The sequence below is a fragment of the Argiope bruennichi genome, chromosome X1 (assembly GCF_947563725.1).
Source record: "Argiope bruennichi chromosome X1, qqArgBrue1.1, whole genome shotgun sequence".
In the NCBI taxonomy this organism is placed as follows: domain Eukaryota; kingdom Metazoa; phylum Arthropoda; class Arachnida; order Araneae; family Araneidae; genus Argiope; species Argiope bruennichi.
In genome coordinates, this window is record NC_079162.1 from 99,011,021 (window position 1) to 99,033,756 (window position 22,736).

At 28.0% G+C, this 22,736-nt stretch overlaps 1 protein-coding gene across 1 annotated transcript in view; it reads right to left on the minus strand.

Moving 5' to 3' along the window:
• LOC129958326 (SH3 and multiple ankyrin repeat domains protein 2-like) overlaps nt 1-16,015 on the minus strand; it is a 236,849-nt gene extending 220,834 nt beyond the window's left edge. Inside the window, exon 1 of the mRNA XM_056070735.1 lies at nt 15,693-16,015. The gene's annotated coding sequence lies outside the window, so the exon portion shown is untranslated. The remainder of the gene's footprint in view (nt 1-15,692) is intronic.
• Nucleotides 16,016-22,736: the final 6,721 nt, after the last annotated feature.

Genomic DNA, 22,736 nt, shown 5'->3' on the forward strand with positions numbered 1-22,736 from the left:
GTAATAATGATCTTGTCATGCTGAAGCTATTTTATAGTTTGCATGTACTGGGCCAGACCTGGATCCTATCATTACTATAAACAAGTTTCTCCAAATGAATAAATAATTTTAAAACATTAGAAGTTAGTCAGGTTAGGCAAGAAAAAAAAAAAAAGGACACAATATGGAAGGTGAGACCTATTAAGAACAGAGAAAAGGAAGGATATCTTATGTCACTTCCCGAAAAAATTTTCGCAATAGAAGAACAGACGATTCCTTTCAAAAGACTTTTCTGTGTAAAACTTTTTATAGCAGAAAACCAAATTTTGGGCAAGTAAAAAAAAATGGCTTAGTGTACCAAGTGTATCTACCAAGGAAAAAAGATCTGTTTCTTCATCGGAAAGTGCCTATAATCTTGGAGTTGAAAGTGCAACTGTGTTAAAGTTAATAGAAACTGTTATCAAGAGAAAACATTTTTAACGATATTTAACTTTCATTCCTTTAAAAGATTAATTAAGAAAAAGAGAATTTGATGCAACTGTGACCATAATGAAGTTTAATGTTCCTAAAACTGTTCATCTGAAGGAGACAAAATTATGTTTAAAATGACACAAGACTTTTGATATGCTTGCACAATAAGAAACAAGTGCCCCAAAAATGAATGATAGATTTTGAAAATTAGTTTAAAAAAAGGAGGAATGTGATTGAAATACATAGTTTGCGGCCTTACGCTTGCGCAGGGAATTTTATCCCACCAAATTGCAAATTTAGTTAACGTTGTCACTGACAGATGGCGCTGCAGGCGATCTGCAACAGGTATAGTTATAGCGAAATGCTTGGGTTCGCCATTCTGTACCTCATTTTTTTTTTTTTCCCCCTTCAAACTGCGCAACTCTGTTGCTGAAAATGAGTTTTACATTGAAAACATTGTTGCTTAATTTTCTGCAATAGTCCTTGCAATATTTTTACACCTTTTTTTTATTATGTTTTTATTTTATAGTGCAACCTGTCAGAGGTAATCTATAGTCAGTATAAAATTAAGTCTCCTGACAGCATCTCTATATTTGAAAGAGAAAAACTCGAGAAATACCTAACAGATATTGGAGATATTTGTGCCATTTTGTATGGCATTTATTGGGGATGTTTTTAGCATATTGACATCATATCAAAATAAAAAAAGGAGTTTAATAATTGCGATTTTAATTATTTTCCTACAACGATTCGCGCATGCGTAAAACAGCAGTATGCGCTTTGCACTTATCCGCGCATGTGCGAAAATCTCAAACTGCGCATGCGCAAATAGCAAGAGCTACGGTATGCATATGCGATATATTTCTTTGCTTACGTCTGATTTTAAACAGCGATTCAAATCTCCACACAAACTAATTTTAAAAGTTGGTGCTCCTGTACTACTACTACGTAATTTAAACCCTCCAAAACTGTGTAATGGCACTCGATTGCAAATAAAAAGTTTGAAACATTCTTTATTGAGGCAGTACTTTTAACTGGCTCTGGTGCTGGAGAATCAGTTTTAATACCAAAAATCCCTTTCATTCCAACAGATTTACCGTTTTCCTTTAAACGTGTTCAGTTCCCAGTTAGGCTCGTTTTCGCCTAAGTCCCAGGACAAACATTTCCCACTGCTGGAATTGACTTAAGCGAAGAATGTTTTTCTCATGGACAACTTTATGTGGCATTTTCTAGATTTACAACCAAACAAAATCTTTTTGTCTTGGAACCAGGAGAAAAAACAGTCAATTTAGTTTACAAAGAAATATTTTAATTTTATTTTTTATTTTATTTTTATTTTTATTTTTAATTTTTATTTTATTTAATTTTTAATTTTATTTTTTTTAATTTTAATTTTATTTTATTTTTAATTTAATTTTTTTTAATTTTAATTTTATTTAATTTTATTTTTATTTAATTTTATTTTCATATCAGGTTAAACAGAGTAGATAAGCAAGTGTAGAACTGTGGGTACAATGACTTATTTGTATATTTTTAAATTTTAAAAAGGTTTTTTGTTGAACATTTTTAGTGAATTGTTTAGTTTATGAACATATCATATTTTTGCTTTTTTAACAGTCTAAATATTTCTGAATGTGAGTTATAAAAAAATTTTTTTAGTTATTTTTGATGATTTCTAAATATATATTTGAGTTTGTTTGATGTTGCGTGACATGCCCAAACTTGACATAAGTTTAAAGCTAATTTTTCCTCTAGGATATTATGCCACGAGCAACGCTGTGCGGCTACAGCTATTGTTATCTAAATTTGCAACTTGGTGGAAGAAAATCGTCCGATTTCCCAAGCGTAAGACTGCAAACGATATATTTCTATCACATTCCATGTTTTTGTTTAATATTTTTTTATCGATTTTCAAAATCCGTCAGTAATTTTGGTGACACTGGTAAACTACTGTAAATAAGTTCTTTAAAACTGAATTCTTTGAGAAGTGCAATCAACCAACACACAAATGCAAGCGATGGCTGAAAAATAACAAATGCATTAAAGTTCCATAATAATAAACGAATAGAATGCAAATATGAAAGAAATCGATTTAATGGGCAGGAATATAAGTTGTTACAGATTAAAAACTCGAACTAAAAAATGATGAGTTGAATCAGTATTTCCTTTTATCTTACCTTAAAGTAGTAAAAGCATGGTTCTTTATGAGATATTTACACAAATCAACGTAGGCGGTAAATTTAAGAAATTTCTAGATTTTAAAAATACATTTGCAGTGCAACTTTAAAAAAAATCCCTGATTCTAGCGAAGATAAAACAGTGACTACACCATCAAGTTCTTGGAAATAAAAAAAGCTAGATTAAGTGTAAACTCTATTCCTAAGAACAAAAGGCGACTGATTCCTGTCTCAAATGACGGATGTAAAAAATTCTGTTAGATGCAAAAAAGTGCGCTCTAAGAAAGCAAAAATAATGTGCATAAAATGTAACATGTATTTTTATTTAACTGTCCAAAGCAATTATACTGTTGAGGCCTATTTATAAATTTCTTCATGACAATAATTTCATCAAAAATTTTATTTCTAATTGATTTTTTTTACTTTTAATTTTAATTATATTTTCTCAAACCACTGTAAAACAAGATTAGATATTTTTAAAGTAAAAATAAATGCAACTTTTTATAGCGGTAATTTTACCATTCATATTTTTAAAATTAGGAACTATTTTGTGAGGCTTAGACCCAATGTTTCTTTCCAATAAACACACTAAGAAACAAAAATAAAAAACTAATTAAAAGTTAATTATATATAGTGTTGTATAATCTCATGAAGATTATTAATCTCAATTTTTAGGAAAATTGAGATTAATGCTCTTCGAAAAGGTCAAAAATTATATTTTTGGGTCTCAAGAAAATAGAGCACACAATATAAGTATAAAGCGTTTGTAAATGTAATGTATATATTTATAGAAGCAAAAGAAATAAAATTATTTTTCCAATCTATCATTTCTCTTTTGATAAGAAACAAGCATTGAATGATGAAGCCATAAAGTTGCGATAATCCTAATAGCCATGATATCAGCATGATATGCACTGATTTTTTTTTATCAATCGATATTTTATCGGTGAAGAAAACTAATAACACTAGTTTCCTCACCGATACTAAATAATTATTAATTAACTATTATCAGTCAAATATTATTTAATTAAATCCGATACATTAATCTTAAGGCTTTGTGTTACTAAAATCAAAGCATTATTTAAAAATGTATATAATAAATATTCAGGAAATACTTCGATTTAAACCTTTTTACTTATTAGTAAATTAAATATAAGATAATTAGCATAGGGCAATAAAAATTTATTCTTAATTTAAGAAATATTATTAACATCCATTAATAAAAGGCTAATTGTAACATTCATCAACAAAGATCAATAATATTGTTTATTATAAAAGGTCTCAATATCAATTAGAAATGTTCAATGCTAACATTCCTTTTTAAAAAGTCGTTACTGTAATAAGTAATTAGCAACTAAAAAAGACCAAATTCCATCTAGCTACCAACATAAATTATTAACGATCAATCTTGATATTAATTTTAAAATAATTACTGTTAAAAAAATAAAAAAACAACATTAATTTTCATTTTAAAAACCAACTTTCATTAAAATTATTTATTGAAAAGTCATCCGTATTAGTGTCCATTAAAAAAGGTCAATCCTAAGATTCATTATAAAACATTCTTTTGAAAAAAAAGATTAGTATTAGCATTCATTAAGAAAGGTCAATAATAATATTCATTAAGAAAGATCAATAATAACATTCACTCAGAAAAGTCAATAATAACATTCATTAAGAAAGGTCAATAATAACATTCGTTATAAAACATTTCGTTGAACAAAAGGTTGAACAAACAAACATTCATTTAAAAACATTTCTTTGAACAAAAGGCCAGTATTAACATTAATTAAAAAACAATTTTTGGAAAAATGGGTCAAAATTAACATTTATTAAAATCATTCCTTTAAAAAGTTTAAAAAGTTAAAGTCAGTTTTAACATTCATTAAAAAAGAGCATATTAACATTTATTCCAAATGAAAGGTCATGATTAACCATCTGATTTTTAAATGGTTAATCCGGCAAGAATAACATCTTTAAAAAAAAAAAAAAAAAAAAAAAAAAAAAAAAACGCTTTTTTTGTTTTGTTTTTTTTTGTTTATTCGCGCAAGACTAACTTTGACCTGTGCAGAAAAGGTCGAGGAGAATGTCCGCCCGACGGTGGAAATAACGATTTCCCTCCTCAGCGATCACTCTCTCTCCAATCAGACACACTTCATCTCTATCCATCCCTCCGTTTTTCGTTCGTTTTATGGAGCCAAAATTAACCACTTAGAAATTGAATCAAACATGAATGACTTAAGCGAAAATGTTGTAAGTGTTAATTAGATTCTTTATCATTCGAGAGTCCTTCGAAGCTTATGTAAATGGGAAAGGAGATTTAATAAAGCGTTTCATTCCATGTTTTTCCAAAGATCGTTTCGTTCGCTTCGAATTCGATTCAAATTGATTGGAGAGGGATGCTTTCGTGTCACGATTTAAACGGTGTTTTAAAATCTCTTAGAAGTGCTCTTGTCATTTTTAATTGCATCGAACAGTAGAATCATGCATTTCAGTATCAATATACGGAAAAGTTATGGATCGGAAAAAAATCTGTAAAAGTAGTTGAATGGATTATTAATAAAAAATGAAATATGTGTTTATAATATTATCGTCCCCTCTTGTGATGGGTGAGGATAAGTAAATATTTTATTCTTAGAATAACAATAAAGGAATTATTGTGTTGTGTGACTTACGGCACTTCACAAGCCCGCTGACAGTTATCTGCAAGCGATTTAAGCCGAGTGAGCGTCTCTTGTTTTTTCAGTAGCGTCAACTAGGACCAAGAGAACGACTTAGCTTCTACATGCGTCACATTCGCTTGCACAACTTCCTTTTTACAGGGGGATACATTCACACACCTCACAGATAAAACACAGAAGAAGAACAACCATGCCCGAACCGGGACTCGAACCCGGGACGAGGAATTATTCTTGTGGTCTTGTTAAAAACAACAATGTAACAATTATGATTCTATTAATAAAAAGAAAACAACTTGAAAGGCTTGCAAGAGACAATATTTGAATTAGAGACTAATTAGTTATGTTTGAATTCATCAATAAAATCATAGATACGAGCATCAAGTATAAAACTCGAAATAAATGGTAAACATTTTTTTTAAATGGCGATGCAATAAAACTGTTACGATTTTTCAACTGTATATATTGGTAATGTGTGATCAGTCTATTTGAAACTACTATCTACTATTTGAAAATCTTAGGAAATGATTAGTGACTTTAACTTTTAGTCAAAAAATTGAGATAACTGGAAGCCGACTGAGTAACTAAATTCGTCTAAAACACAAAAATTGTCCAATAAACAAAAATGCTATGATTCACTTCAATAAAAATGCTAGTTTTAACCGTAGATATGCTTTAGTACGAAAGTTGTTTTTGACTCAGAGAAAAAAAATGATATGTGATGATTGATTGGTTTAGTTTGTATTCAAAAGCAAAATCATTCTACTGTGCTGTGTCAGCCAACATAATTAACTCAGTCGTATGCATATTTGTGCACCTGCTCTATTATACAGTGTGCAATGGAACAGCTGCTCGCGAGGCTTCGTCTGTATTCTGTAGTGACGTTCTGCAAGGCTTCTGAAGCTGTTAAACAATTTATGCGTTTGAATTCCGGTGTATTTAAAAATTACAAAAAATGTTGGTACTTCTAATAATATTACCATGGCAGTGCAGATTAAACAGCAAAAAGGACGATAAAACCCAAGAACAAATAAATGTATAGTTATTTCAAAAGTTTTTATGGAGGTGATTATAAAGATTTTGTTTTAAAATGGTTTAAAACAGTTAACAAGATTTGTTAAAACAGATTAAATGAAAAGAAATCAATATTAAGCCTTATGATATACATGACAAGATTAAATTAACCTACCATTTTGAAATAAATTGACTTTTAAATTATTACAGATAGTACTACAAACTTTCTTTTTTTTAAAGGGCGTCTAAATTGAATTTATTTGATACTTTCAGAGAGAGAACTTTTGAAAGTATCACTATTGTGTAAACTAGAAAAAAAAATTCCTTGAAATTATCTTAAATACAATCAAAACCTTAAATTTTTTTCTTTCTTGAATACGAAGTGTATAAGGGGAAAACATTGTAATTGACAAAGAATTTGAACTGGAGAATTTGACAAATCTCCATATTTGAAACCTCCTTGAGTCCATAAAACATACTTTTGGAATTATTTGTCTGTCTGTGAACTCAAAAGCACTTTGAGCTAGTCGAGTGAAATTTGGTATATGGACTTTGTACCAAATTTGTATAGTTCTATCAAATTTTGAACGAAATCCATTGAAAGGAAGCCTATCTGTCCTTTTGTCCGAGTACAAGTAAACACAATACCTGAATTTAAAAAGCCATTTGGATAAAATTTGACATATGGGTTTAACATTTAAAATACAGATGAATATCAAATTTGAAACCAAATCTGGTAAGGAATCGATCGTTTGTCAGTCAGTACTTTCGCATGCATTTAAATGCGTTAACTGAAAAATGCAATGGCTTAAATAAATTAAATTTCGTGCGTAATCTTGTGGCTACATTTGTAGCTCTACATCAAATTCGAAAAAAAAAAAAGAGTTTAAAGAGTATATTTGATGTTCTGGCACTTGTGTATTAACTTTTTACCAAAACTGTAGATTTCTATCAATATGACCCTTGCATATGCTAGCGATTAATCGACAAAAATCGCCAAGGATCTTATTCTAAATTCAGTATAGACGTTAGATTCATGCCAAACATTGATAATTTGTAACTTTAGTGCGCCAATACCATGCAATTAATATGTAAATATCGGTTTTCTTTATTATACCACGAAGCACACAGTTCTAAAAATAAAAATCTAAGCACTCAAGGCATTCTTGTCCAAGGTCGAGTAGATAACAACTTTATTAGAGAATATGCGAGAAAGTTTTGAGAAGACCACTCCTACTGATTTTATCATATTTTTTACCTCTAACCTCGAAGGTTTATGGCATTTTTTAAAAATATTATAGACAATTATTATTCCATTTCAATTGTTTAAATAACATTTTTTAACACTAAAATCATGATGGAAATCGATCAATGGGAGTGATGTTTATAAATTTCTTTTTACATCCTCTTCATTCGCATACTTTCTTCGGAACATCTAGTAAGACTATAAGAAGTTATTTCATTTCTTATTTGTAAGTTAACAAGAACTCGCCTTTTATGAAGTATATTGGGTACCTTATGGCTAGATATATGACATTATGTAGAAATCATAAGTTTTTCTACTAAGTTCCCGGAATTCAGTTTCTTTTTATATCAGTTGAAAATGTCCATACTTCAACAAACCAAATTTGGCAACGTTTTTAAGCCTTATACAGCGATTTAAATTACTCCTTTGAAACGATATGCAATTATGATTTGATCAGCTCACATTTTACATGGCATATGTGATATAATTTTACTTTTGATTTCTCTATCTAATAATTTTGATTTAGCTTTAAAAATTTCCAGTAAAAACATTCATTAATGAAAGCTATGAATTTTCAATATATGTTCCAATTTAATCATGAATTTAATCTAGTGTTTGTTTATCAAACGATGTTATCTGAATTTGTATAATATGCACTTATTGCGCGCTGATAAAATAGAGATGTTTCATCGCGATTACTTCAGAGTCAATGGCATTGAGCGTAGAACATGCTGGTAATTTTCATTGTTTAGCGATATGCTTGTGTGTTTTGTAATTTCAGTTTTATGTGAATTATACCGCTTAGATTTTAGTTTCTATTTAACGCAAGTGTTTATATTTATTTTATATTTTTTCTCACCAACATTTGTAGTAGATTGCGCACTAAAACTGCCGATATACAATTAATGGTTTTTAATTTAACTTATTCTGAAAGGGAAGGAATTTAATTTGAAATATTCTGCATAAAGCCAGTTCATTAAATAAAACAGCTTGAAAAAAATTGGAGCTGGAGATGATAAATCAATTTAAATTGAATAAAATCTGCTACCAATCTAATCAGTAAAAAGCATTTTCTTTCATCAAGTTTAAAGTATTAAATGTGAAAATAAAATTAATTTAACTCTGGTATATAAGTCATATATCACCACCAATATGAATTATTTCCTCAAAAATTCAAACATGAGTCATATTTTATTACTTACTTTCAAAAACAAAAATAGATTTTCATTTTACTTTTGTTGAAGACATAAATTGCATTCTCACAAGAGGATATCATATGCTCTATCGATAATTTCAAAATCTTCTATATTCATGCTACATAGCAATAAACTTTTGATATTGCTGCTGCTTAAAGAGCATAATTCGTCAAATTAAACAGTTAAAGTAATGCATTGGCTGTTTTCCAAAGGCTAATTTGTTTCCCTAATTTTCAAAATCCGCCATTTTTTTAAGCTTTTGAAATACTGGCGTCCTTAAATCTGAAACCGTAAAAGCAACGCGTAGCATTGATTTATGAACATAATTTATACCTATTTTAGATTATAATGTGAAGGTATTTAAGGCGATCTTGTCAATTGGTTTGAAATGCTGCAATGCCAAGCATATGTGCTGTATTAATAATTTAGCACATGATATAAACATCTTTTTCTAGTTATTTAACACCAATTGTATCAAGACTTCATTGGTATATTAAGTACCAACCATTTGGCTAATGGCGGTATATTAAAGGTCAATATAATGTATGGAAGTAAAAACTTTTTGGTTAGATAATATCTTTAATTTTGTAAACTAGAGATCAGAAAAATTGATTTTCACTGCATTGCTTCCATTTTAATTAAAGTCTGTTTAAAATTCATTTTTTATCACATATTTTCGCATTTATGGTGTATTTTCAAGTGCAATACAGTTTTAATAAGAAATTGTGAAGGCATTTATAGAATTAATATTTCTTCATCTAATTTAAAGCTTAATACTTGGCAATTCTTGCCCATAAATTCTGCTTTTATTGTAACTGATAAGATGATAAATTTTGAATTGAAGTTATTAAATCTAAGCAATTTTTTATCATATATTTTTTATATTTATGATGATATTTCAGCGTGATATGATTTTTAATAAGAAATTGTGAAGACACTTATGGGGTTAATATTACATTTCTTAATTTAAAGCTTAATATTTGGAAAGAAATGATCATTAATACTGCTTATATTGTAACTAATACGATGGTTAGTCAACCATCTAATTCTCCGAACCGCCCTAAGGCATACGGATTTAAACCATAAAACTGAATGACCGGACCGCCGCAACAGCAATTGGCGGGAACTGTGGTTGAGTCCTAAGGGCCGTCACCGGCCACGGTACAACCCTCCCCGAAGGAAGTACGTCCCGTCATCGATGGGAGGAGCCAGATCCCCCACCTATTAGTGTACCCTCCAGGGTGGCGAGATCCAACCACCATGCCGGAAGCATCTCATCCTCATTTCGAGGTGCCCCCCCCCGAGGATGATTAATTGAAAATTGAAATTATTAAGTACAGATTACTGATACAAAAAATTGATTATTAAAGAGCTTGTGTATCTTTCATGCAATGAACTTATTAACATAGAATATGCTTTAAAGGTGGGATAAATATACTAAACAAGCAGGAAAAATTTTAAAAACTCCAAGATTGTAGAAACTTTTCATATTTACCATAAAAATGCAATAAAATTACCAAAAACATAATTACAAAAGTAAATGGAGAAAGTCTTTTACTATTTTATTATTACTTAACTTATTTATTATTATTATTAAAAGCCTTTTATTATTACTTTCATAAAAATCAGGTTATCAATTGTGGTTGTAAAATCTAATATCTTAACATGATTTTTAAAAAAAATTTTCACTGATATACATTTTTGAACCGAAAAAACAAAATCCGATATCATATTCTGAATGAATCTGATTGTTTTCTTCGCCATTTTATCTAGAAACCTAATGTAATTTTTGTTCAATCAGCTGAATCATTTTCACTTTTCCTTTATTTAGTTTATTTAATCTAAAAAAGTAAGAATTAAATAAATAAGAAATTTATTTATACAACTGGATAATCTATAACTTTTGACAACATAAAATGGGGAAAAAAAACCCCATTCGTATTATCTTTTCTTTCCACAAGCAAGAGAGCAATGAATTTTGAAATTGCAAAAAATGATCAAATATGAAATTTCACATTTAAAGTTTCATCCCCAAAATATTCTTTCTTATGCGACTAAAATAGCATTATAAAATTATATCTATACTTATAATAAAGCTCAATGTGTGTGTGTGTGTGTGTGTGTTGGCGCTCTACAGGCCAGACCGTTTGACCTACAGCTACCAAATTTGGTACATGTATACCTTGGAAGTTGGGAATGTGCACCTGGGGTTTCTTTTTTCGAATTTTTAATTATAATTTTAATTATTAATTAAAAACTAACTTTCCCGCCAAAAAAATCTTCCATTATCCCCAGCGCCAAACGAGAAAGGCTTCCGTTTCTTTTTTCTCCCAACAGTAATGAGGCTAGGGTTAAAATTTTTCGGCGGATTATTTCAATCGGTTCTGTTTATTTTCTTAATGTTTGATGCATTTAAAATGAAACATTGTTAATGAATCAATCTTTCAGATTCATTCTGAAGTACTTTTGAATTAAAATAAAACAGAATAAAGGAAATTAAAAATTTCTAATCCGCATAGTGTTACCCCAACTGGCGTAGAAAAAATCACGTATTTGCGTTACGTAACCGGCGAAGAAAATTCACGCATGCGCATTCTGTTCCGATTGTTGCCATGACAACGTTATTAATGGATGATTTAAATTATTTTTGGGTTAGTTGCATGCTTTTGTAAGTAAATTGTATTTATGTTAGTTATATATTTTTTGTATATGCTTATAGTTTTAAGTACATCGTTTTTTAAGTAGTTTTTTTAAAACCTGTTTTCAACCGTTTATTTTAAACGATTCGTTTTATTTTCTTAGTGTTTGATGCATTTAAATTTAAACATTGTTAATGAATCGATCTGCTCATAATGAATCTAAGAAAATTTTGTTGACCAACTCTTGAGATATTACATAAATTGAAAAAGATATTCTTTAGTGCTCATAAAGTTAAAACGCTGAGTGACTCTATTTTCAGTAATCAGATTATAAAAAAATGCTTTGTTGAAGTAAAAAATATTATTATATTAATTGAAGATAAATTCTTTCCACTTTAATTTAAAGCATAAATTCTACGGGTGCTAACAGAAAATGAGAGAGATACATATTACGTTATGACTGAAGGCCTTTATAATATTATGAATGAATTATATGATAATCAAAATTTGAAGTTTTAAAATATTTTGATGAAGAAGCTATTAAAGTAGAAATTGCATAAAATATTTTATTATTAAAATTTTAACGAACATTAAGATTGGCGAACCGGCTGGTCGCCAAAGGCGGCTAGTACTTATAATAAAGCTCAATGTGTGTGTGTGTGTGTGTGTGTGTGTTGGAGCTCTACAGGCCAGACCATTTGACATACAGCTACCAAATTTGGTACATGTATACCTTGGAGGTTGGGAATGTGCACCTTGGGTTTCTTTTTTCGAATTTTTAATTAGAATTTTAATTATTAATTAAAAACTAACTTTCCCGCCAAAAAAATCTTCCATTTTCCCCACCGCCAACTTTTCCGCCAAAAAAATCTTCCATTATCCTCAGCGCCAAACGAGAAAGGCTTCAGTTTTTTTTTCTCCCAACAGTAATGAGGCTAGGGTTAAAATTTTTCGGCGGATTATTTCAATCGGTTCTGTTTATTTTCTTAATGTTTGAAGCATTTAAAATTAAACGTTGTTAATGAATCAATCTTTCAGATTCATTCTGAAGTACTTTTGAATTAAAATAAAACAGAATAAAGGAAATTAAAAATTTCTAATCCGCATAGCGTTACCCCAACTGGCGTAGAAAAACTCACGTATTTGGGTTACGTAACCGGCGAAGAAAATTCACGCATGCGCATTCTGTTCTGATTGTTGCCATGACAACGTTATCAATGGATGATTTAAATTATTTTTGGGTTAGTTGCATGCTTTTGTAAGTAAATTGTATTTATGTCAGTTATATATTTTTTGTATATGCTTATAGTTTTAAGTACATCGTTTTTTAAGTAGTTTTTTTTAAAACCTGTTTTCAACCATTTATTTTAAACGATTCGTTTTATTTTCTTAGTGTTTGATGCATTTAAATTTAAACATTGTTAATTAATCGATCTGCTCATAATGAATCTAAGAAAATTTTGTTGACCAACTCTTGAGATATTACATAAATTAAAAAAGATATTCCTTAGTGCCCATAAAGTTTAAACGCTGAGTGACTCTATTTTCAGTAATCAGATTATAAAAAAATGCTTTGTTTCAGTAAAAAATATTATTATATTAATTGAAGATAAATTCTTTCCACTTTAATTTAAAGCATAAATTCTACGGGTGCTAACAGAAAATGAGAGAGATACATATTACGTTATGACTGAAGGCCTTTATAATATTATGAATGAATTATATGATAATCAAAATTTGAAGTTTTAAAATATTTTGATGAAGAAGCTATTAAAGTAGAAATTGCATAAAATATTTAATTATTAAAATTTTAACGATCATTAAGATTGGCGAACCGGCTGGTCGCCAAAGGCGGCTAGTTGTTAAATAAACGAATATTTGACAGATGCAGAAGTGTAAATAAATTTTTAATGACATTTTATCAAAAAAAATATTCTTTTCATATTTAAATGTATTTAATGTTCCAGAAAATTTAAATGTGGTAAATATTCCAGATCGTTTTATTTTTGAGTATATTACATAAAATGTATTATAAATATTCAGCTCAAACATTAAAATAAAATTAAACGTATGTTTTGTATTTCGAGTTCTTTTAGTTAATGTTAATTTAGTTCAGAAAAATAAAAATTCTAATTTTTAAACAGTAAAGAAATTCTGTTATCACATTTTTATTAAGTCTAAATTTTTCTCATAAAAATATTTTTTTAAAAAAAATTAGCATTTGAATAGAATTAAAAAATAATGCTCATTTTTTCCAAATGTATTTTTATATAATAATTAAAAAATGGAAAAATTAGAAATTACTTCGTTTGAAATATTTAAAAATTAAAAAAAAAATAATTAATTTTTTTAAAAATAATATATTTGTACAGACTCCGTTATCTCATTCTAACTTAACCTGAATTTTTCTCATGAAAATAATTTTTAAAAAATCAATGTTTGAATAGAATTACAAAATAATATTCAATATAATTTCATTTGTTTTTATATAATAATAAATAAAAAGAAAGAAAAAATTGCTTCACTTGGAACATTTTAAAGTTTAAAAAAAAATTAATCAATTTTTTTTATAATATATTTTCTGCATACTCCATTATCTCATTCTAATAGAAACTAAATTTTTCTTATAAAAATAATTTTAAAAAACTAACCTTTGAATAGAATTACAAGATCAAATTCAATTTTATTTTATATGTTTTTATATAACAACAAAGAAAAAAAGAAAAGAAAAAATTACTTCGTTTAAAATATTTTAATTTTTTTTAAAAATTATATCTTTAAAAAATTTAAAAAAATAAATCATTTGGTTTAAAAGAATCTTTCAAATATATTGACGCATTCATATTACAATATTTGAGGATAAAAATTTCATAACTCTAAGTCAATAACTTGCCAAAATGCTTAAAAGAGTCTACCATCCCCTTTAAAAACATTCCCTTTCAGAAAGAAAACACATTTTTACAAACATCCTCTTCATTTCCGCTCGAAGTCACATGAATGCCGGCAAAGTATTTTATTTAGAATTCATTTATTTTCCAGCACAAGAAACCGAGCGCCATCTCATTTGGAATTTTGTTAATAATCATGGCGGATTTCTTATATAACACTGCAGCGGTTTTTAATATATATTTTATAAAATTTCCTTAAAAAGTGAAAATATTTATTCTTAATTTAGTGAAAATATTTATTCTTATTATTAATTAAGATTATTTAAATCAACATATGTTCGATCAATTAAAAAATCAACTAAAATTTTTCATCATATATTATTTGATCAATTTATTTTTGTATTCCCTTATGTCAAATGGCGTTGCGTATCATTTCAGTGACCACCTCAAAGCACCAATACAGTTTGTCAATTTTAAGTAGTATTTTAAAATAATTTGTCATCTTATACAGTATTTATACAATATATTTCATCTCAATAAATTTCTGCTTTCTTTCATTCAGAAAAATTCCCCTTTCAAAAGGTGAAGAATTCACATATCTCTAAGCTACATTAAGTTAAAGTTTGATAAAGATGAGACATTTTGATTAGAAGTACAATTCAAACCTGACAACTTACCGCATGCGCCACCGCCATAACAACAACAAATCATAAGCTTTCCATGAACTCGTTTATATTTCCTTCCGCAGAAAATCGCCATTTTTCAAAATAATAAAAGCCATTCAGAAGACAGCTTTGAGCTGAATTGAAACAACCGATATGAAATCATTTTGAAAAGAAAGCTCAATCTTTTAAAAGAGATTTTAAAAAAAATCGCATCTGGAATCAACACTTTTAATGAGCTAAACTGGGATCTGCTAGAGCTCTCCTGGGATTTTTTTCTTTAAAAGAGAAAGGATTTAAATCCTTCACGATTTTTTTTCTCATCAATGTAGCCTTCAAATATTCCCTTTCCGAATTTTTTTCGATACTGATATCACAAACTATATTATTAAAAATATTACCTGAGGGCAAGCTCCAATTCAAAGCGGTGCTCAAACAAATCACATCGGTCACGCAGAAAAGTACCATCCAACTAGGATGCATATCTATTTTTAGACGCAACGCCGGAGTAAAAGCATGCACAGCATACCACACGAAAACAATTCCTTGCTCATCGACGAAATGCAAAAAGGTTCGGATACAGCAATTCCAATTTACAAAAATCTTTCTTCATAATTATTATCAAATAAATCAGTCTATATGCGATAACCCATTTCATCCTGAATAATCACAAAGGTACATATACAAAGGATTAAGGATAGGGTGAATGCATCCTGATATTAAAGTTAAATGCTGAACTTACCGGTCAAAGGATGTGAATCGTATTCAGTATCAGTAGACTTGTTTGTCAACATCAGGAGAAATCGAGGTGATGGCTTCAACGTATTATAGAATATTTGCGGAGTAGTTTTTTCTCCTCTTCCCACAAGTGAGAACAAGAGTGGGAGTATCCTCCGCTTTCCGATTCTCCGAACAAGGCAGCCAGTCTCCGAATCACCTTGATGACGATCGGAAAACGTTTTATGAGTCAAGAATCTATATCGAAAAATACTTCATTTAGAGATACAACTGGGAATTTAGGAACTGATCCGAAGCATCCCAAATACTGTACATCACTGTGGACCCGTGAAGAGACTTATGCAAGAAGGATTTGCTGAGGCTGCGCTGTTTCCATGGTGACGAGGTAGCAGCCCCTCATCCGGGTTTTGGGGAAGCGGGCAAGCGCGTGACGTCACATAGTTTCAGATGGTAAAATCATGTTGGTAGACTCAAAGCCATACACTCTATAAATAGATTGAATTCCTTGAAATCTTGCTGCATTGCTCTGCAAGGAGATAAAAAAAAAAAAAAATCAGCTCTCATTAAAGCTGTCGATTTTTTATTTAATGCGCCTTTTTAAAGGTTGCGGGAAAAAATTAAATTTGAGAAAACAACAAATGAAAATGAACTCAACACCGTGCAATATGGATTTAAAAAACAATGCGGAAAAAAAATAGCGCAAAGGGATTAGGAAATTGTTTTTCACAATCAACATGGGGAGCATCGTGCAACTTCGAATCTGAAGGTGTTTTTTTTTTTCTTTTTTTTTTTTTTTTTCAACTGGTTTCCGTTTATTATTATTCTTTCATCTAAAATTTTTTTGCATACCTTTTGATTTGTATATACACTTGCATTTGATTTGTTTTTTACAGCCGTGAGAGTCATGAATGGAAAAAGCTGCACTAAACTTTCATTTATTTTATTATATTTCTTTGTGCACATTGCAAATTTTAATGCATAAATTTCTTGCAGAATTTGATGGCAAATGAAACATTTTTTTTAAAACTTCTTGCATACGTTATTAATAATTAAATTATTTAAAAAAATTTTGAATTAAAATATTAAGGAATTTAAACTTTATTTTTATTTGTTATTCGTAAGTATATGCACAATTGCACAGGAGTTACATCGAAAGCAATCATAATAGAAGTAAATGCATTCTTAAAAGAAGGAATAAAGTAATTTATAATTTATTAATAAAAATCTAAAAATTTTAAGTTAGTTAAAAATATTTTGAATTAATTATTAAGGAATTTAAACCTTATTCTTCTTTGTTATTCGTATGTATATGCACAATTGCACAGGAGTTACATCGAAAGCAATCATAATAGAAATAAATGCATTCTTAAAAGAAGGAATAAAGTAATTTATAATTTATTAATAAAATCTAAAAATTTTAAGTTAGTTAAAAAAATGAATAAATTATTAAGGAATTTAAACCTTATTCTTCTTTGTTATTCGTATGTATATGCACAATTGCACAGGAGTTACATCGAAAGCAATCATAATAGAAATAAATGCATTCTTAAAAGAAGGAATAAAGTAATTTATAATTTATTAATAAAATCTAAAAATTTTAAGTTAGTTAAAAAAAATGAATAAATTATTAAGGAATTTAAACCTTATTCTTCTTTGTTATTCGTATGTATATGCACAATTGCACAGGAGTTACATCGAAAGCAATCATAATAGAAATAAATGCATTCTTAAAAGAAGGAATAAAGTAATTTATAATTTATTAATAAAAATCTAAAAACTTTAAGTTAGTTAAAAATATTTTGAATTAATTATTAAGGAATTTAAACCTTATTCTTCTTTGTTATTCGTATGTATATGCACAATTGTGCAGGAGTTACATCGAAAGCAATCATAATAGAAATAAATGTATTCTTAAAAGAAGGAATAAAGTAATTTATAATTTATTAATAAAATCTAAAAATTTTAAGTTAGTTAAAAAAATTGAATAAATTATTAAGGAATTTAAACCTTATTCTTCTTTGTTATTCGTAGATATGTGCCCATTTGCAAAGGAGTTGCATCAAAAGCAATCGTACAAGAAGTAAATGCGCTCTTAACAGAAGGTATAAAGTATAAGATTTAGTAAAAAAAATTATTAATATTAAATTAGTAAAAGATTTTAAGTTAGTTAAAAAAATTGAATAAATTATTAAGGAATTTAAACCTTATTCTTCTTTGTTATTCGTAGATATGTGCCCAATTGCAAAGGAGTTGCATCAAAAGCAATCGTACAAGAAGTAAATGCGCTCTTAACAGAAGGTATAAAGTATTAGATTTAGTAAAAAAAATTATTAATATTAAATTAGTAAAAAATTTTATTTGAATTAAATTTTTTTGGACAGCCTGTTCAATTGAATACCCCCCCCCCCAAAAAAAAAGCAAACCATACAATAGATTTTTTGTCTCATAATTAAAAACTAATTACTGGTTATTTTTTAAAAGCATCTTCTATCAGAAGAATAAATTTCGATAAAAATGTCTTGCAAAAACTCCTTTCAAAAGATAAAGATGTTAAAATAATAGAATAATAATTGTTCTCTCAGCGCCGAGCTTTAAATGCAACTTATCTAAGCTGTTGATTATGGGTTCAACCTTTTAGCAATCATTATCGTTGAATACAAGTGAAGATACCATATTGCTTTTTTATGCACTCTTTTATCAATTTCCTTTTCTCTCGGAAGCCCTTTTTAAAAGACTGAAAGGAAATGCAATCTATTCACAGAGCCTTAATGATGATATTTGCAGTTTACTCTGTCTTCATTCTGTAATTCAGTTTTTTTTTTTTTTTTTTTTTGCTGCAAAGTATGGCCGGACTGAGCTATGAGGGGCTTTCAGTCAGCGCAAGATTAGTTACCTCCATTACCTTCTATAACCAGACTCGAGCATTGATTTTAATTTAAAATTTATATAAGCAAATTTTAATTAAGGGGACTATTAGGTATTATTGCGGATTATTCATTTAGAGTTATGAAATTTTTATGCATATATATTAAAATATAAATTCATAAAATAAGTTTTAAAAAAAACTTTTTGAAACGAAATTTTTTTAAAAATTAAAAGATATATAATTTTTTAAAATTTCAAAATATTTCAGGCGACTCAAATTTAAATTGTTTTCCTTATTACCAAATATAAATTTATTTAGAATAAAACTGTGCATGATATTGTAATTCTAATTCAATATTTTTATGCGCACTTACTTAATTTTCATAAGAATTTTAAGTTTTTAGGAATTGAAATTGACTTTTAACTATCTAAAAAAACTCGAAATAAAAAATGCATGCCCTATTTTCTTTTAATTTTACCGAAATTTTTATTATCAATTCTGTTTAATTTCTTCAAAAATTAAGACACCTGGAACATTTCAAAGATATTTAAATCTAATTACAATATCATTTTGAGAAAAGCAACCAAAATACGTTTTTTTATCCAAGCTTTTGAAATATTCTTTATATTGAACAATATATTTTATAACACTATTTTAGTTGATTGTATACATATATTTTGGTGAAGAAACGATAGAAATAAAATTTCATGTCTCTGTCCAGTTTTGCTTATTCCAGAGTCCACTGTCTTCTTAACAAATGTTACAACAAACTGAAATAACAAATCATTTAATTTCTGGTTGCCATCAAAAGACTTGATTTCAGTATTTTGAGTATCAAAAAATTTAAAGTAATTTTAAACAAAATGGTGAAAACAATTATAATTTTTTTTCACCATTTATTTTATTCAGAATCTAACCAATTTCTGTTTCATCTCCCAGTGACTCATACTGATTTTTTTATGTGTGCAAATAATGAATGCAGACATAAATTAATAATTAACTATGAAGTCGTAAACTTCACGCTTTATTTACATATTTTTAGGGAAGTGTGCAATTTTTACTATGCAATCTTGCGTTTCATACCGAACAGAACCTGGAAGTGTTTATGAATGTGTAAATACTGAGAAGTTGGTAGCAATAATAAATCACTGTTTGTTTCAATCCGATATTTAATGATTACTTCTATTTTGAATTTTCATGCACATAACGTTCTGAGAAGGTCCCACTGCAAAGTAAAAAAGTTAATAAGAGAGAGAAATGCACTGTGGAAAGTGAGACAAAACAAAGGGAATTAAAATTAGCTTTGGGATCGAAAACTTCACATTTCATTAAAATTTTTCATTATATGTATTATAGCAAAGTCTAATGAGCTGAGGTCTGCTAATTCATAATATTCTCATTTCAAATGGAGGTTATTGCTAACACATTTTGAGCATTATTTTTATTTTATATTTGACTTATTTTTTGTTGCTGGATCTCTATTTGTTTGAAACCGAATTTAGTGATCAGCTTTAAATCTAACATTTGTGAAATTTGTGGATAGAGGAGATTCTACTGCAAGGAAACAAAACTTTGAATGTTTCTATATTTTTAAATCTAAAATGTTTTACAAATATTATTATTTTTTATTTCTTAAACGCTCTGCCAATTTGCAAGAGATTTTCTACCACAACTTTCGTTAGTCGAGATAATCATACCAGAAATATTATTAATAGTGTAACATCCCTCTAACAGTAAAGAAATGGGTACTTTTATATTAATTGCTTGCCACTAGCGAACAATAGTTAAAAAAAAACATCGACTTTTGCCCTGAATCTAGCAAGCGCAATTTTTTGACAGGGGTTGGGGCAGTTAATTGCTGTTATGCGGTTAATACACAAGTAGCAAAAAATCGAATATGTTTTGGAGCACCATTATTGCAAGTGATTGAAACTAAACGCCGGCATAAAACTACATTTGCAGTCATACGATCACATACCAAATTTCATTTATTTAAGGCATTCTGCTTTTGAATTATTGCGTTTATATGCATGAGAATTTACAGACAGACAGATAGTCATCCCTTTGATGAATTTGGTACAAATTTTATAAGATTCTATACTTTAATGCTGAACCTGCTTGCCAAATTTCATTTGCCTAAGTTGTTACATTTTTAATTCAGGCTTTTACATGCATGCAAAAGTATAAACTGACTAACGGTCAATTCCTCGATTGATTTAATTTCAACTTTCATAAGATTCTACACCTTTTTAGATGCTAAACCTGTATACCAAATTTTATCTATCTAACTTTTTACGGTTTGCAGTTAAGTTCACTTTTACTCGGGCTTCCTATGACTTGATTTCGTTAAAAATTTGATAGAAATCTACAAATTCTGTATAAAGGTCATACACCAAATTACATCAATCTAGTTCAAAGCAATTTTTACTTATCGTGTTGACAGACTAACATAATTCCAAATATGTGCTGTTCGAACGCAAAGAGGTCTAAAATCTAGATTCGGCAAAATTTTTAATTCTTTTTTTTTTTTTACAATTACAATATGTTCTCTCCGTAGGCTTCATATACAAGAAAATAAAAAAATAAAATGTGAATATCGAATATGTGTGCAGTATGAAACTGTTACACTACAACAATGATTTCAGAAATCTGTTGTAATGAGATTTATGATTGGAAGATGCAATGCAGCGCCTGGAGACAGTGCCTCTAAATCATCCCCCCCCCTGGCTTCTGGCTAACTATAAAGGGCATGATTAATTTGTTAATTAACACGTTAAAACGTTCTCTAATTAAGAAAGTTTAATTAATTAATCTCTAATTAAGAAAGATTAAGAATTAATTAATTTCTAATTAATTAATTCTGAAAAAGAATTACAATATTATTGACGAATAAGCATAAACAATTTTTGGAAGATTTATTTGTTTGTATAATTACACTGAATAGTTTCACCTATTAAAATATCATTAATATATAATTAATATGTATAATAAATATATGCACAATTAACATATATAATTAATATGTATTATAATATAATATTAATAATATTTAATAAGCATAAAATAATGAAACCAGTTTTTCAAAAATGCACTTTTATTGACGTATTAAAAGGCAGATTTGTTTATTTGAATTATTTTATACTTTTTAGTTTTTAATTTATAATTTGTTAGCATAGTTAGCATTGAATAGTTTCACCTATTAAAATATCATTAATATATAATTAATATATATAATAAATATATGCATAATTAACATATATAATTAATATGTATTATAATATAATAATAATAATAATTAATAAGTTTAAAATAATGAAACCAGTTTTTCAAAAATGCACTTTTATTAAAGTACTAAAAGGCAGATTTGTTTATTTTAATTATTTTTTACTTTTTAGTGTTTAATTTATAATTTGATAGCATAAATATTGTGATATCTTGAAATTAATATTTTTTTCACAAACTGCCTATCATGTGACACCAATAGTACGGAATCTAAATTTGATTAATTGAAAATTGATTAACTAATAATTAAATTTGAAAATATTAAAATACCGCATTATCATCAAGAATGTATAAGTGTACGCTCTCTCCCGTAAATAAGTGCTAAAAAGTTAGATTACAAAATTCCATCTTTAATATGATAAAACAAGTCAAATCAAATAAAAGCGTGAGAAAACTAGAGTATCACGTCATTATTTGGTTTTATTTTGGCAAAATTGAGGACGATATTTACATTGGCAGTGTTTCAGTAAATTCTTCTGATGTTAAAGCTGGTGACTATGTTAAAAAAATCGATTTTCCCGAAAGTATGAATTTTTTAGAATTCAATTATTAATAATAATTAATTTAAAAATTAATAATAATAAAATCATTTGAATTTTGTTTCTAAGTCCATTTTTTTAGAAGTCACACTTATTTTTATACTTGCAATTATATACATCTTAATGCTATTAATAAACTATTTTCTCAAATTCTAATTTTTGGTAGAATTTTCTTATGAAAAACCTCATTAATTAAAATCTAGTGCATATTTTTTGTTCAAATTGGTATAATAATTTCTCAATATGTTCGGCAGTTCCTGAACTAGAGAATAATTAATTTATTCATTAAGAACTATTTTATAAATGTTTTAATGCTTCACAATGTGAAAAAAATTGAACATTTCTTGTTCTTTATCAGTTG